The 14,959-nt window shown below is 40.3% G+C and overlaps 1 protein-coding gene across 1 annotated transcript in view; it reads right to left on the bottom strand.

Moving 5' to 3' along the window:
- LRRC8B (leucine rich repeat containing 8 VRAC subunit B) overlaps positions 1-12,696 on the bottom strand; it is a 70,666-nt gene extending 57,970 nt beyond the window's left edge. The window contains 1 exon segment of the mRNA XM_036853086.1: positions 12,484-12,696. The gene's annotated coding sequence lies outside the window, so the exon portion shown is untranslated.
- Positions 12,697-14,959: the final 2,263 nt, after the last annotated feature.

Below are 14,959 nucleotides of genomic sequence, written 5' to 3'. Positions count from 1 at the left end.
CTCAGCTCAATAAAATGAATAGCACACTAAACATACATTCATTCATTCATTCACCCCTTCCTTCAGTCATGAGTGTAGTAGGAGAAGTCAGCAAAACGACTAAGGAGAGTGAACTCTTATCCTGACTAACATCTACCTTATTTGGGAGCTAAGCTACACAGTCTCTCAGAACATCAGCTTAATCGTAAAAATAGAAATAGTTCTACCTGGCCTTTCTCCCTTCACGTAGATGATAACATCAAATGCAATGGATACTCCTTTCGCCCAGGAGGCATCAGAAAACAATTGCCCATGAAGGGGGAAACTCCTGGCAAATACAAGCCCTGCTCCCCCCATAAAACCTACCCAACGTGCCCACAGTTTTCAAGCCTTCTGGGAAACAAGGAACTGTCCTGTGTGGAGTGATTACCTGCTTTCCACAGACTTCTCCTGTGCAAAAAGAGTCATTATTCTTCCCACAGAACACACACCACTTCTCCCAAGTCTTCTCTCTTTTCTAGTAAGACACTCATGTTTAGAAGCTGTCTTATTTTTTTTTCTAAAATTAATCTTCACACATCTTTCTTTTTTTTTTTTAATTAATTAATTTATTTATTTATTATTTTTGGCTGTGTTGGGTCTTCGTTTCTGTGCGAGCGCTCTCTCTAGTTGCGGCGAGCGGGAGCCACTCTTCATCGCCGTGCGCGGGCCTCTCACTGTCGCGGCCTCTCCCGTTGCGGAGCACAGGCTCCAGACGCGCAGGCTCAGTAGCTGTGGCTCACGGGCCTAGTTGCTCCGCGGCATGTGGGATCTTCCCAGACCAGGGCTCGAACCCGTGTCCCCTGCACTGGCAGGAAGATTCTCAACCACTGCGCCACCAGGGAAGCCCTAGAAGCTGTCTTAATCCATTCGGGCTGCTATCACAAACTCCCATAGAATGGGTTGCTTAATCTACAACATTTATTTCTCACAGTTCTAGAGGCTGAGAGGTGCCAAGAAGATTCAGTGTCTGGTGAGAGCTCACTTGCTGGTTCACAGAAGGACCTCTTCTCGTGTCCACACATGGTTGGAAGGGCAAGGGAGCTCTCGGAGTCTGTTTCATAAGGGCACTAATCCTATTCTTGAAGGCTCTACCCCCATGACTTAACTACCTCCCAAAGACACCCCCCCCCAATACCGTCACCTTAAGGGTTAGGTTTTAACATATGAATTTTGCGGGGGACATACTCAGCCTATAGCAAAGCTATGATTTTTAAAGTTGTGCTAATATAAGTCCATTCACTGGTAACCTGAAATTTGAGGATTTGGGGGACTCCATAAATAATCAGAAGGAACTTAGTCCCTTCCTTCTACAAAAAACTGAAAAGTTAGAAATTATAGTAAAACTAGTAAAACTTCAGTAAGCATAGTTGGACTTACGTAATTACCATGGGATGCTTGTGATGAAAGAAAATGAGAATATGTACTCCTATGACCTCTTCCTCAAGTTTTTTTCATATGAGCCTCCTCTGCTCCATCCCCACTGCCCTACTGGGTCTCCCAACATGATCTCTCACATTGCCAACACATCCTCCACATGACGGCCAGCATCACTTCCCAAAACAAATCTGATGTTACCTTCTGCTTCAAAACCTTCCTTGTGGCTCCTGGGCTCCTCCTGATGAAGCTGAGTGCTGCTTATGGGGTTAAAAGTGTATCTCTTAAGGCCACCCCAGGCAGAGGCTGAGCCAGAATCAGCACTGGGAGTTCCAACTCCCACTCTAGTCTCCAGTGCTCTCATTCTTCCATTCATGACACAAAGGGGAATAGCTGACTTTGGCAGGGAGGGCTACACTGGGTATATACTTAAAAAACTCAAAGTGTGAGATTGATTCCAAGCATATTTTCACATCAGTGTAAGAGACATTACAGCAGATAAAACTGGCAAAGTACTATTTCATCAGGCAAAAAGAAAGGAGCCACATGGCCAAAGAAACAAGAATTTAGAGCCAAAAAGAACTTCAGGCCCTCATGCCACAATGCAACAGACACATAGAATGTTCACCTTCTTTAGCTCCAAAAATTTGATTCACATCCCATGACTTTACATACTGAAACATTGTGCTAAAAACTATTTTCCCTCTACATAAAACACAAACATAAAACGTAAGTGATGCAAAAGTGTTTTATAAGTGATTATAAAACATAATATTCAATTTAAAAATAAGTGTCTAGAAATTGGAATTGGTTTATTAGAATATTTTATTTAATCTTTGGGTATTTCATTATGGGTGTCTAAGAACCTGATACTTGAAGATGTAACATATGAAAGAATGAACACACATGTGGGAAGGTTAAAAACTACCTGTGGCCACCTTCTCCCAGATCTTATGGAAAACACTAATTTCCATAACATAGAGAGAATATTTCATTGTAATTCTAAAACAAGCACAAAATAAGTGCACATTGGTTTAACCACTTATTTTTTAAAATTCAATGGATGGGAGCAAATACTGCAAGCTATCAGTAATCAAGACAGATTTTTAGTTAATTTTTTTAAAAAGTCTAATACTGACTAAATACTTTGAAGGGAGGAAAACCTAAGCTGGCAAATCTCCTCTACTGAAAGGTTAAGTTGAACAATACTAACTCAAGCAATAGGATTAACAACTGGTAAACCGTAAAACCAGCCCAAGATTCCTCCCATGTAATACGCTTCAGTATATTTGTCTTTTGCAGTGGGGTGACTCTGTGGCATGAATTTCTGTACTACATCCCCTCCACAGGCTCCTAATGCTCTTTGCTCACCTTCATGATTATGGGTAAAGAAGGGTCTGGTGAAGTGTAGAACAATGGGAAAAGTAGGGCCTGAATCAGCTCATAACCCCAGTGCCCCCTCCCAGTTGGGTTGGTCCAGTTCTATCACCAATAAAGAACCACCCATGCCTGAAAAAACCTAGATCCCTTTTTAGCATTGTGAACCATGTTGGAGATGCTTATTATATCTGCTTTGTTCTCTATTTCTACAGTGCCCATCACCATAGCAACAAGGCACACAGATGGAAAAGTAGGCTAGAAATACCTAGAAATGGGGGTGGGGATGGGGAATATGGAAGAAAGGGCCTTTCACTGGTTAAGAGAGAAAAGGCTAGAATTCTTCTATCAACACAACACTACGGGGCACTTCTAATGGAAAAAGTAGGTTTTCTTTGCAACAACAGAAAGCAGCCTAAAAATTCAATAAATATCAGTGCTTGTAGGAGGTAGAGTGGCTAACTTTTGGAGGCTTTAAAGCCAGGTATATTTTATTAAAAAATCTTGTGTGAACGTAAAATAGATAGCTAGTGGGAAGCAACCGCATAGCACAGGGAGATCACCTGGGTGCTTTGTGACCACCTAGAGGGGTGGGATAGAGAAGGTGGGAGGGAGGGAGATGCAAGAGAGAAGAGATATGGGAACATATGTATATGTATAACTGATTCACTTTGTTATAAAGCAGAAACTAACACACCATTGTAAAGCAATTATACTCCAATAAAGATGTTAAAAAAAAAAAAAGAAAATCTTGCGAGCAAATCAAAACCTTTACACAGCAACCAATTTTGGAAATTACACATTAGTTCCACAGTGTGGATGATTACTACTTAAAATTTTTGGTTATTTTGTTGTACTAAAAGTTGAGACATCTGTTAAGGAAGTGTGGCTGGGAAGATAAGTTGATACAATGAATATTTTCCTGAAAGTGACAAGTTTATCTTCCAAGTTTTTGTATAAAATGTCCCCAGAGGAAATCACTGGGTGGAGTGGTGAGCGTGACTGTTGTTTCACCCTAGGGAGTCCCTGTCCCCTGTCAAAACTGGGACAAGCCCTTTCCCACCTCCAGCCCCTCTGCTGTCTGTAAGAACATCTTCACACTCCAAGGTCTCCATTTTGGTTTTTGTTTGTTTTTTCCTTTTCTACTGCCAGCCTGAGTCCTCCTTGTTCATAATTTTCTAGGACATTTGGAATGCTTGGGATATTATTTATATTGTTACTGGTCAGGAAGTAGAACAAGGAGCCACACTGGCCACATAAGCTACTTGGGAAGTTTTTCTACGTAAATAAAAATGGTGTAGATATTAAAAAAACAAGAGATGCTTTATGGACCAAATTGAGAAAGCTTAACACTAGCAACTTAGAGAGTTTAGCAGAAAAAGCAATGGACAACTTTATGGGAATCTTAGGTCCTTGACTCAGCCGCTAACTAGCTGTGACACTGGATGATTTTTACTTTGCCTTTTTCAACCTTAGTGTCTTATCAGTGAAAAGAAAAACTGAGATGGAACAGGGATATGAACTTGAGGTGTTCTAAGGAGGATTTCAAGGCATGTTAAAATGTTATGCATATGTGTGTAGTATTCTGGGAAAGACCCTCAAGGATGCCTATAATATAAAAAAGGTTAAAAATCGATACTCTGTAAGATCTCTTCCACACAACTCTAGAATACCATGACTTGAATCAACTTACCCAAATAAACTCAAGGCTTTGAGCTCGGACTCAGGTGAGTGTAATACTCAGGTCTTCACAAAAGTCCTCACCCAAGGGACGCTCTCCCAGACCACGCTGTGTCACCAACCACTACCAGCCGCCAACCACTCTCTAGCCCTGTACCCTGCTTCATTGTTCATCAGAGCACTCAGTACACGATATTATATGTTGGATTTGCTTATCGTCTATCTTCCCTCCTCTAGGATGTACGCTCCATGCTGTTTTCTTCATTGTTGGATTTATTCTCAGTGCCTGGCAAATATTAAGTGCTCAAAAAATACTGAATAAATTTTTTCTTAATCCATAAAATGAATCATGGCAGACCCAAAATTCAAATACATTTTTTTTTCTTTTTAAAAAATCTGGGGGCCTGCTAAGAGCAATGTACTCTACTAAGCATTTTGTGAGCATATCTGTCTTACTTAATCTTCATATGATCACATTAAGGCAAGCTTTTCAATTTTTAGAGCCTTCTATAAAATAACACATCTGGGAAAAGGAGGCAGGCAATATACTGTAGAAAAAGTTGTTTCATCAGGTACCAGATCTATAGCTAACTTGTAGAGTCTGCTGAAACAAGCCACAATCCCCTTATAAATGCAGTATCCACGTTTGTATCCTGGGAATAACACTTGCCCCATCTCCCACAGGTCATCAGGAGAATAAATGTGCATATAAATGCTTCAGTATGTGAGAAGTGATGTACAAATGTATAATAGAGTAAGTAATGTGGTGGGGGTCCCTGTAAAGTGTTTCAGGAGAGATTTGGTACAAGCTGCTGGGAGAAGGCAAGAGCACAGGGGACATCTGTACAGTGCCCTTACATACAGGGTGTCAAGAGCATCCAGGATCCAGGAGGACCCAATAAAGACTTACTAATCAATGGGAATGACAGCCAGGCTCAACTCCTCTCCCTTCAGAATGCATTACTCTGTAAAGAAAAAAATGTCCCAAACCTAGCCTGGGACCAAACCTTTTTGCATGTAATTCACAACCTCCTCTTGGAAAGAAATTAGCATTCCTGATAAAACACTGCAGAAAACTTTTTTTCAATGGGATTAAGACTTGTCCTTAGATATCAGTCACCCACTGACCTAGGTGACTGTCAGTCAAGCACCTGGTGATCCTTACCAACATTCTATTTGTATATAGTCTAACAATGTGTACAAAAAATTATGTATTATTTCTAAATATTCTAGGAGAGTTTGAATGTACATTCCTAAAATGGATAATGGTGATTCTATCACTTTGGTATCAAATTAGCTTCCATCAAGTCTTTTTAAAAGAACCATGTTCTTTCCCTTTTGAATGTTCTTGTCCACAAAGAAGAAATCTTTAAATTGGCCTATTGGGGCCTTTTTCCTTAGAGTTGATAGCGAATTTGACTGAAAAGTTTTCTTTAGCACCCAAACCAGTTGATCTTCAAAGTGGGGTAAGGGGTTTGGGGGCTTTTTGTTTTTGGAAGGAGGAGTACTCTGGTAGAATCTACTTCCAGATCACCAATTAACCCTCGTCTAAAAGTATGTGCTTCAGAACACCTGATGTCCAGCTGGTTCCTTCTGGCCATCTCCCTTTCTTCCCTTTTCACAGTCATCCTCTCCCCACGTTCCACAAGAAAGGTAAAAACATCTCACTTCTCAGGAGTCAGCTTATGGTGCATTGTCTTGGGGAGTAAAAATCTCCAGGGCTCCAAGCTGAGGGTCATTTGAAACACCTGTAGGGTTATAGATGTTAAGAAAGTGATTGACTTTCAAGACTGAGAAATCTTTTTGGAGCTGGGGAAAGTATCCATTTCTTTGCTTCAAACAACACTGGAGGGAGACCCAATCAAGCTGTTAGACAACAGAACATGGAAAATCATTTTTGTGATCAATCACTAGGTAACTTTTGTCATACACCTCAGGAGTTTAAAAAATAGAGTGGAATTATACTGCCTTCATTCCCATACACTTATTTATGTGGTAAGGTGTCTTAAACATTTACATTTAAAAAGAAGCCTTGATTATGAAGCCTATCTTATTTTAGCAATAAGTTTTACTTATGCATAAATAAACTCTTTTTAAGCCCCAGGCATCTCACTGAGAAGTTATTTTCCATAAAATTTTACCTATGCTTAATAATTATTTATCAAAATTCTAATATACTTGTTCTGGTCAATGGTATATTAGTCAAAATCATAAAAACTCAATCCAAATGAAATTCTGTTTAACATTTAGAGGCTTATTGTCACAAGAACTTAAAAAAATATAGTGTGTATATATGTGCGTCACAAGAGTATGATAAGGTAATCAATGAAAGATTTTCAAACATAAGACTGTTAAATGGGGATGAGGTTATATAGAAGAAGAATGAAATGAGTTCCACAAGGGAAACAACTATGTAAAAATTCCCAGCTTTTCTAGACCAGCTTGTTTGTGTGTTTTTTAAATGGATGACATGGTAGATATGAAATCACTGTGGTATTTAATTTAGCTTCCAATGGGTACATTAAAAAGAGTGTTTTTTAAAATCAATATTTATAATATCAGAAGTGCCATTTTTTACAACTATAAAAAAATTTAGATATTAACTTTTAAAATGTATGAGGAGAGGACATAGTGTTTCAAAATCCTTTTAGGGGGTACTGGACAAAAAACATTACCAGAAACTTTATTCTAAATTGCCTGTAAGGACTTCCCTGGTGGTCCAGCAGTTAAGACTCCACGCTCCCAATGCAGGGGGCCCGGGTTCAATCCCTGGTAAGGGAACTAGAGCCCGCATGTCACAACTAAGACCCCACGCAGCCAGATTAAAAAAAAAAAAAGTTGCTTCTATCTTGCTGTACTCTGTGCCCAAGTTTAGTCTCCAAAGCCTGGAATTGAAAGCACCCTTGGAGATCCTAAACTGCCTGTAAGCCAAGAACCTGTGCTGACCATCTAAAATTTTGACTTCTTATAGAAAGAGCCAGAATTATTTCAGTAAAGTCCAAAAGCTGAGTCAAGCATCCCCTGCAAATGGCCAAATCCAAAACTCTAAACACAGTAAATGTTCAGTAAACACTAGCTCATTAACAAAATATTTTGATCATTCAACTGATATCTATTAACAGCATATATATAATAACTCTTCTTCCTACTTCTAACCTTCAAGGAAATCTTTCAAATTTCCAAATACCAGTCAAAAGTACATTATTAATACAGTATGCTAACACATATATACGGAATCTAAGAAAAAAAAAAAAAAAAAAGGCCATGAAGAACCTAGTGGCAAGACGGGAATAAAGACACAGACCTACTAGAGAATGGACTTGAGGATATGGGGAGGGGGTGGGGTGAGATGTGACAGGGTGAGAGAGTGTCATGGACATATATACACTACCAAATGTAAAATAGATAGCTAGTGGGAAGCAGCCGCATAGCACAGGGAGATCAGCTCGGTGCTTTGTGACCACCTAGAGGGGTGGGATGGGGAGGGTGGGAGGGAGGGAGATGCAAGAGGGAAGAGATATGGGAACATATTGTATATGTATAACTGATTAACTTTGTTATAAAGCAGAAGCTAACACACCATTGTAAGGCAATTATACTTCAATAAAGATGTTTAAAAATAAAAAAAATGAAAAAAAAAAGTACATTATTGAAACAAAGCCCTGGACTAGATAATAAGTATACTGAATTTTACTGTCTAATTCTTTCCCACATATCAGTTTACATGCCAAGTATAATGCCTGGCTCAGGAAGCTCACTCGGGAGATGAACAAAATAATCTTTATCATGAAGGAGCACCTAAGAGGAGGCAGAGGCATTCTCTGGCAGAGGGAATATAACAGATGCACAAGCATCAGAGGCAACACAGGGAAGGGATTCAGGAGCTCTTACGAGTGGCAGGCAGAGGAAAGGGTCTGGAATGGTCTTTCACAATAGGTATGCTTGAACTGACTCTTGAAAAGATGGGCAGGTGTTTGACAAGGGGATATGAACACAGATAGAGAAAAGGAAAAAAAAAAGCCATGGAGTGAAGGCATCTGGCTACCTTGTACCTTCCTCCCTGCACTGCAGACAGTTTAGGATGGCTGGTGCATGGGGGTGTGACTGTGCGCGCTGTGTCCACGGTGCACGCGTTGGTGATTTAGAAATGATGGGGGAGGAGGGAGCGGGGGGCAGTGAGAGGTGAAGCTGGAGAGTTGTAGAAGCAGACGGAGGAAGACTGTATGATATGGCTCTCCAAGGCATTTGGAATTGATCCTTTGGCAAAGCAAGTCATTAAGGGATTATTAAACCAGGTAGTCGTGGTATGAAATTTGCCTTTCACAATGATTATTTTCCTGTTGTGTGGACAACCAATTTGGTGGGGGGAAGATAGGAAAGACTACAAACTGAACTACCATTTGGAGGCAATTAGCAGCAGTCCTGGAAAAGACTCGAGGCAGTCAAGAGACTGTAAAGGAAGGGCACTGATGGGAGGTACCTTAAGGATGTGGCCTCTGGACAAACTGGTCACCATCATTTAAGGAGCAGTTAAGGGGGGAACAAAGCAAAGAGAAGCCCAGAATGAGTCCTACGCATTTTAGGGTTATGTGATTGGGTAAATGGTATTGCTATTTGCAAAAATATGGACTCTAAAGATGATTAGCAAGTTTTGGTGGGGGAAATAGTATCTTTGGGACACTAACTCCAGGCCCTTACTGTTCCATCAGGCAGGCAGCACCGGTGATATCATCCCCATTTTAAGTTCAAAGGGGTAATTTTTTTTTTTTTGCCCAAAATCACATGTAGCAGTTTGGGGAACCCACTACATACCAGGCTTAAGGGCAGATATACAAGGGAGACAAGATCCATGCTTTCACATAACTTATATTCTGGTGTGGGCGGGGAGGGAAACAGAAGATAAACAAGCCAGCAAACAATAAACCAAAGCCTGAAAGACTATGACTGGAGAAAGGCAAGGGTACTTTATCTGAGGTGATCAGGGAAACTATATCTGAGGTCGCTGGAGCTGACCTTCCATTGAGAAGGAAGCAGCTATGCAGATTCATAAGAGAAGAGCGGTCCAGGCAGAGAGCAGCAGCTGAGAAGCCCCAGAGGTAGGAATTCCAAATACCGGGTAAGTGGTGAGCCAGAGGAAGTCCCAGCTCCAAAGGCATTCCTGCGAGGGTGGTGGTGAAAGCCTTGCGCCCCCTCAGGGCAGTGCTAGCAGAGCATAAATACTCTGGGAACCTGCCCACCAAGCACAGCATTGTGCATCTAGAAACTGCACCATGACTCACACTTTTCGAAGACAAGTCATGGCTCAGTTGCCTATTTCGGCATTGAAATAGGGCCAGGAACAAACTCACTTAGTTTTGCCTGGAGAGATGAACTTTTAAATCTTCAGATGAACAGAATTCATCTTAAATTCATCTGCTCAGAGCAAGAAACAACCTGCGGTCCAATGGCAGGCGGCTCTGTCCCCAAGGCTCCGTCATGTCCTCACATGTTACACGGGAGCTGAGCCTCCCAGCCACCCTCCAAGGCCCTCAAAGGGACTAGAGAGGCAACATTTTCCCCAAAGGATGCCTCATTAGCTCAGCTGGACAGCATAAGGAGAAATGGTACCCCACTGCCAAGGTGCTAAGCTGGGTCCTGTTAATGAGAGCCCGAAAGCCTTGGAGAGATTGGATGTTGGGCTGCCTGCTGGCTCCGAGATGCGCCATCCCAAGCACGGCAGTCCAGCCAGCTCTCTGGAACACACTGCCTACGCCTCCCCTCCTGTGGTCATCTTCCACTGCTGCTTTGTGGTCTACCTATTCTGCCAACATTCCTTCATGTGCCCCCATTCAGCCAAATGGCTTCAAATTCCCCTCGCTAAGGGTGATGCAGATCAACCCTCTGACCCTCTCTGAAAAGATCCTACTTTACAGCCAATTTTCTCAGATGCATCTGCTTGGTGTATCCAAAAGAAAAACGCAGCTGAATTTAAAGTCTGTCAATATAGCATGAATAAATTATAAAAGAATTAAATGGTTCCTGAATTAGGTGACCCCTTTCAGAGCATCACATGGAGAAGTTATATATTATGAACACTTACAGATGACTCCAAACATTACGGCTTCTTTGGAATGGTGCTGGAAACCTGTGGCACACTCTGATCCCTGCTTAAGGCAGGCTCATCTCGTGTCCAAGCTCATTTCAAGCCACACTTCCACGACATCTCTTTGCTCCCACTCCCTGGCCAATTTTTTGTTCCTAAAGTCACCATACAACCTCCAACCATAAGACGCTTGCACATACTTTCACAGCACCTGTACGTCTCCTTCCTAATAACATTGGTAGTAGCAATTTTTCATGTATTTGCAGTGATTGATTCTCCTGTCTCCCCCAGTAACCTGTAACCTCCATGGTGGTATGGACCACGTGCATTTTTGCTTACTGTTGTGCCCCTAGAACCCGGCACAGTGTCTGGCACACAGTAGGTGCTTAACAAATAGCTGCTGAAAAAAAATACTATGAAATATACTCATTGGTGGAATGTTTCTGCTTCTGAGAGTGGATGTGGGAAAAAATCATTCAAATCAAGGCTGGAAAAGGTTAAGGTTGAGCTATTCTGGTTTTTATAAAATATATATATACACATACAGGAAAGACTTTGCTAGGTTTAAACTGATCTTGGGGACAATTCTCAAAAAGTCTGACTAACAATTTAACAACACTCATTTGGATATGTATGGAGGTGACCAATTTTAAAACTTTTTTTTAATGGAATAAGAGTTCATTTTCAAAAAGGTTCATCTAGATTAGGCCAAATTAAAAAAGAAAAGCTACCACTTACTTCATCAGGCACAGCTTATTAGGTACTCTACATACATTTTTTTCATTTACTCCTCATATCTGAATCTTACCCCCAGGTTACAGATTAGGAAATTGAGGATGCAAGAGGCATACTGAGTAAGTGGGAGAGCCAGGATTCATATCTAGATCTATTTGATTCCAAGAGCTATATCTTAAATCTAAGCCACACTATAAGCTAAGAAATAGGTGTGACATTGAGTAATAATGCGTTGCTCCCTCCCATGATAAGGTACAAGACTACAGTCTAGTACCATCAATTGGGGCCAGTATTTAAAATAGGATTTGGATGCCAACGATGTGGTAGCAGAGAAATGAGACAATTCGTGAAAAAGGAATAAGGAGGAATATGAACTAACATTTACTGAAAGCTTGTTTTATGCCAGATACTGGATACTGGATTAGATGCTTTCATGTTAAGATTTCTTTTAATCCTAAGAATCCTGTGAGATGGATAACAATAGTCAAGAAAAAAATGGTGTAGAATAACAGTGGTGTTCGACTACTCCAATGTTCCTTTCCCCCATCTTACTAAGGATGCGAAAATCCCACGTTTTAGCTGGGCATAAGGTTGTCTACAGTAAGGACAATATTCCCCAGTCTCTATTCCAGCTAGATAAGGCCATATTGCTAAAGTCTTGTCAATGAGATGTAACAAGAAATGTAAGACAGCCTCCAGGAAATTTCCTTAAGAGACCCTGGGCTCTTGCTTTTTCCCATCTTCTTCCGTTCCGTTCGTCCTCCCTTCTACACTTGGAACCTGGATGTGATGGCTGAAGTTCCACTTAGGACCATGAGATTGAGGGCCTAATTTGATGTTTGGTAGTTCTAAAAGGTGGAACCAGCCTAGGTCTCAGAGGATTTGTAAAATCATAATACCAGCTCTGGATTGTCTCTCTATAAGCTTTTTTTTTTAATGTGAAAGAGAAACAAACATCACTTTGTTTAAGCAATTTTTCTTTGAGGTCTCTGTAACTGACAGCTAATCTTAACTAATCCAGCAACTCATCCAAAGTGATAGTGTAGGGTTCAAACCCAGGCTCATCAGTCTGCACAGTTCACGCTCTTAGGCAGAAGCCTGAAGAACTCCTGATTATAATCTGCAATACATTTGAGGGGGAAGTGTAAAAATGCTGAAAAATATTTGAAAGAAGAACAGAAGGAAGGTTTGAATATGCTTTCAAATCTGCATACCTGAGACAATCAAAGGGAATGTGCTACTCGACAGTAAAAAATTTAGTCTCCATCAGAGATGGGCAGAGGAAGATCTCAGTCACCTGCATGGAGCTGGAAAGAGAAGAGAAATAGAAGCTGTGTAGCTGATAATGTCTCTGAAAGATGCTGTTGACCGAGGAGTGGGCATTGTAGGATAGAGCCCTGAAAATGGCCACAGGATGAAACAAACAATAAAGAATTACAAGGAATCCTGAAATTGAAGAAGCAGGAGATGAAGTTCAAAGATACACAGTCTGGAAAGAAACAAGCAGAATCATATGACCCATATCAAGCAGAATCACATGACCCGTATCAAGACCAAAAAGGCAAAAGTAAAGGTCAAGGTTGAAGCTCTGACAACTCATTTTTATTCATTTCCTTTACATGGATTCACAACAGCATTGCAGAAGTGAATTTAAATTGTGTTGCAATTGAGTAGAATCCTAAATAAGAGGAAGTCATAGAACAGGGAGTTTATTATTACCCTTTGTTCAATTTCTAAATGAACAGCACTGAAAAGAACTTAGCAGAGAGATACAGTGATTGGAGTTAGGCCTAATTTTATTTAAGATCAATCTTAATGATCCAGAAAAGGAAAAATAAGTTGTTGTGTCTGCCAAAGACATTATTTTAAACACGAGAAAAAAACCTAAGTCATAATAAAGGTGTGTAGGAAGTTTAGAAAATATAGATAGGAAATAAAATGCAAGTAGGCAATAGCAATAAAAGAAAAGGCAGCAATATGAAAACAGACATGACAGAAATTAGAATGTATTTTACAATTGGTTAAAGAAATTCTATACTATAATTGGGCCTCCCAAATTCCTATGAGTGGTCGCAGGTCTGTACTGTTTGCAGAGTAAGCAATACTCCCTGCGTCAGGAAAGCAGCGAGGGACATGCTATATAGGAGGCAATGAAAACCATGCCACCGAGTCTGGAGCAACACGACAGATTCAGCATACATTTGTTTCTGATAATATCAGTGTAAGCTAGAAGGATGCTGGAAAGAGAAGCAAAAATGAAATTTGGAAATTCAACTTGAGAAACACTAAATGAACATCAGATATTAAATAGGCTACTTTTTATGGGCAGTAAAAAATCAAAAAGGAACATAAAAATACTTGGATACCATCAAAAAGGATTTTAAAATTACAAAAACTTTTTTATAAATAAAAATTTTGGCTCAAACAAGAATCTTCTACATATTACTTCCAACCTTCAACTCCAGAAAACAAAAAAAATCACAAATTTCAAACCACTGCAGGAAAATACCCACACAGCCTAAAAAAATGTGGAGGGATAACAGAATATTATTCAGTACTAAAAAGAAAAATTATCAAGCCATGAAAAGACATGGAGGAAACTTAAATGCATAATACTAAGTGCAAGAAGCCAATCTGAAAAGGCTACAGACTGATTCCAACTATAAGACATCTTGGAAAAGGGAAAACTGTGGACACAGTGAAAATATCAGTGGTTGCCAGGGGTTGGGGGGGCAGGAGGGATGAATAGGAAGATCACAGAGGAGTTTTAGGGCAGTGATAATATGATATAGTATCATACTCTGATGATATTATAATGGTGGATACATGTTGTTATATATTTGGCCAAACCCATAGAATGTACAACACCAAGAGTGAACCCTAATCTAAACTATGGTCTTTGGGTGATAATGATGTCTTAATGTAGGTTTATCTATTGTATCAAGTGTACTGACTCTGGTGGGAGATGTTGATAATGGGGGAGGCTATGCATGAATGGGAGCATGGGGTACATGGGAACTCTCTGCAGTTACTCTCAATTTTGCTATGGACCTAAAACTGCTCTAAAAAATAAATTCTATTTAAAAAAAACAAACAAAACTTGAAAGACGTGGTACCCTTTTCCAGAGATATTGATTAGGGCCCTTTTCATTTTAATTAACGTTGGTGCTTTCATTCTGAGGATTCGGAGGAATGAAACAGCAATGGGGAGGAGAGTGGTCTTTAAAACGCAAATCTTAACTAGTCAGATGAAATCACTCCCAATGTGAGAATCTTCCTGTTAGGCTGGACATGTTGGAACACTTTTCCAATTTAAGAAAAAAAGACCGTTTCAAAGAATAGTAAATTTAATTCTAACATGTAGTAGATGGATAGTAGGTATCATGACTCAACTGTACACTCAGCAACAACACTGTCTCCCTCATTACCTGACCTAAGAGTAACATCTGACATGTTAGGGGCCCACTCACTTGTGGGATTGGCTGTCATTTTATATTCCTTCAAGGGTGAAGCTGTTGACTAGGGAAGCCAGGGGCAAAAGAAAGTCACCTTGGCACTCACAAATCAAAGAGCATTTTCGGTTCTCAGGAGGTGGAACCTCAGCACGTGGAGGGTACTGGAATTTTTAAACAATTATACTGCAGTTTGATTGCTTCTGTGTACCACAACCTGACCCTTAGGTTTTAGGAG

This window comes from Balaenoptera musculus, chromosome 1 (genome assembly GCF_009873245.2).
Source record: "Balaenoptera musculus isolate JJ_BM4_2016_0621 chromosome 1, mBalMus1.pri.v3, whole genome shotgun sequence".
In the NCBI taxonomy this organism is placed as follows: Eukaryota; Metazoa; Chordata; class Mammalia; order Artiodactyla; family Balaenopteridae; genus Balaenoptera; species Balaenoptera musculus.
The sequence above is the reverse complement of the archived record's forward strand: the minus strand, read 5'-3'. Positions and strand labels throughout refer to the sequence as shown.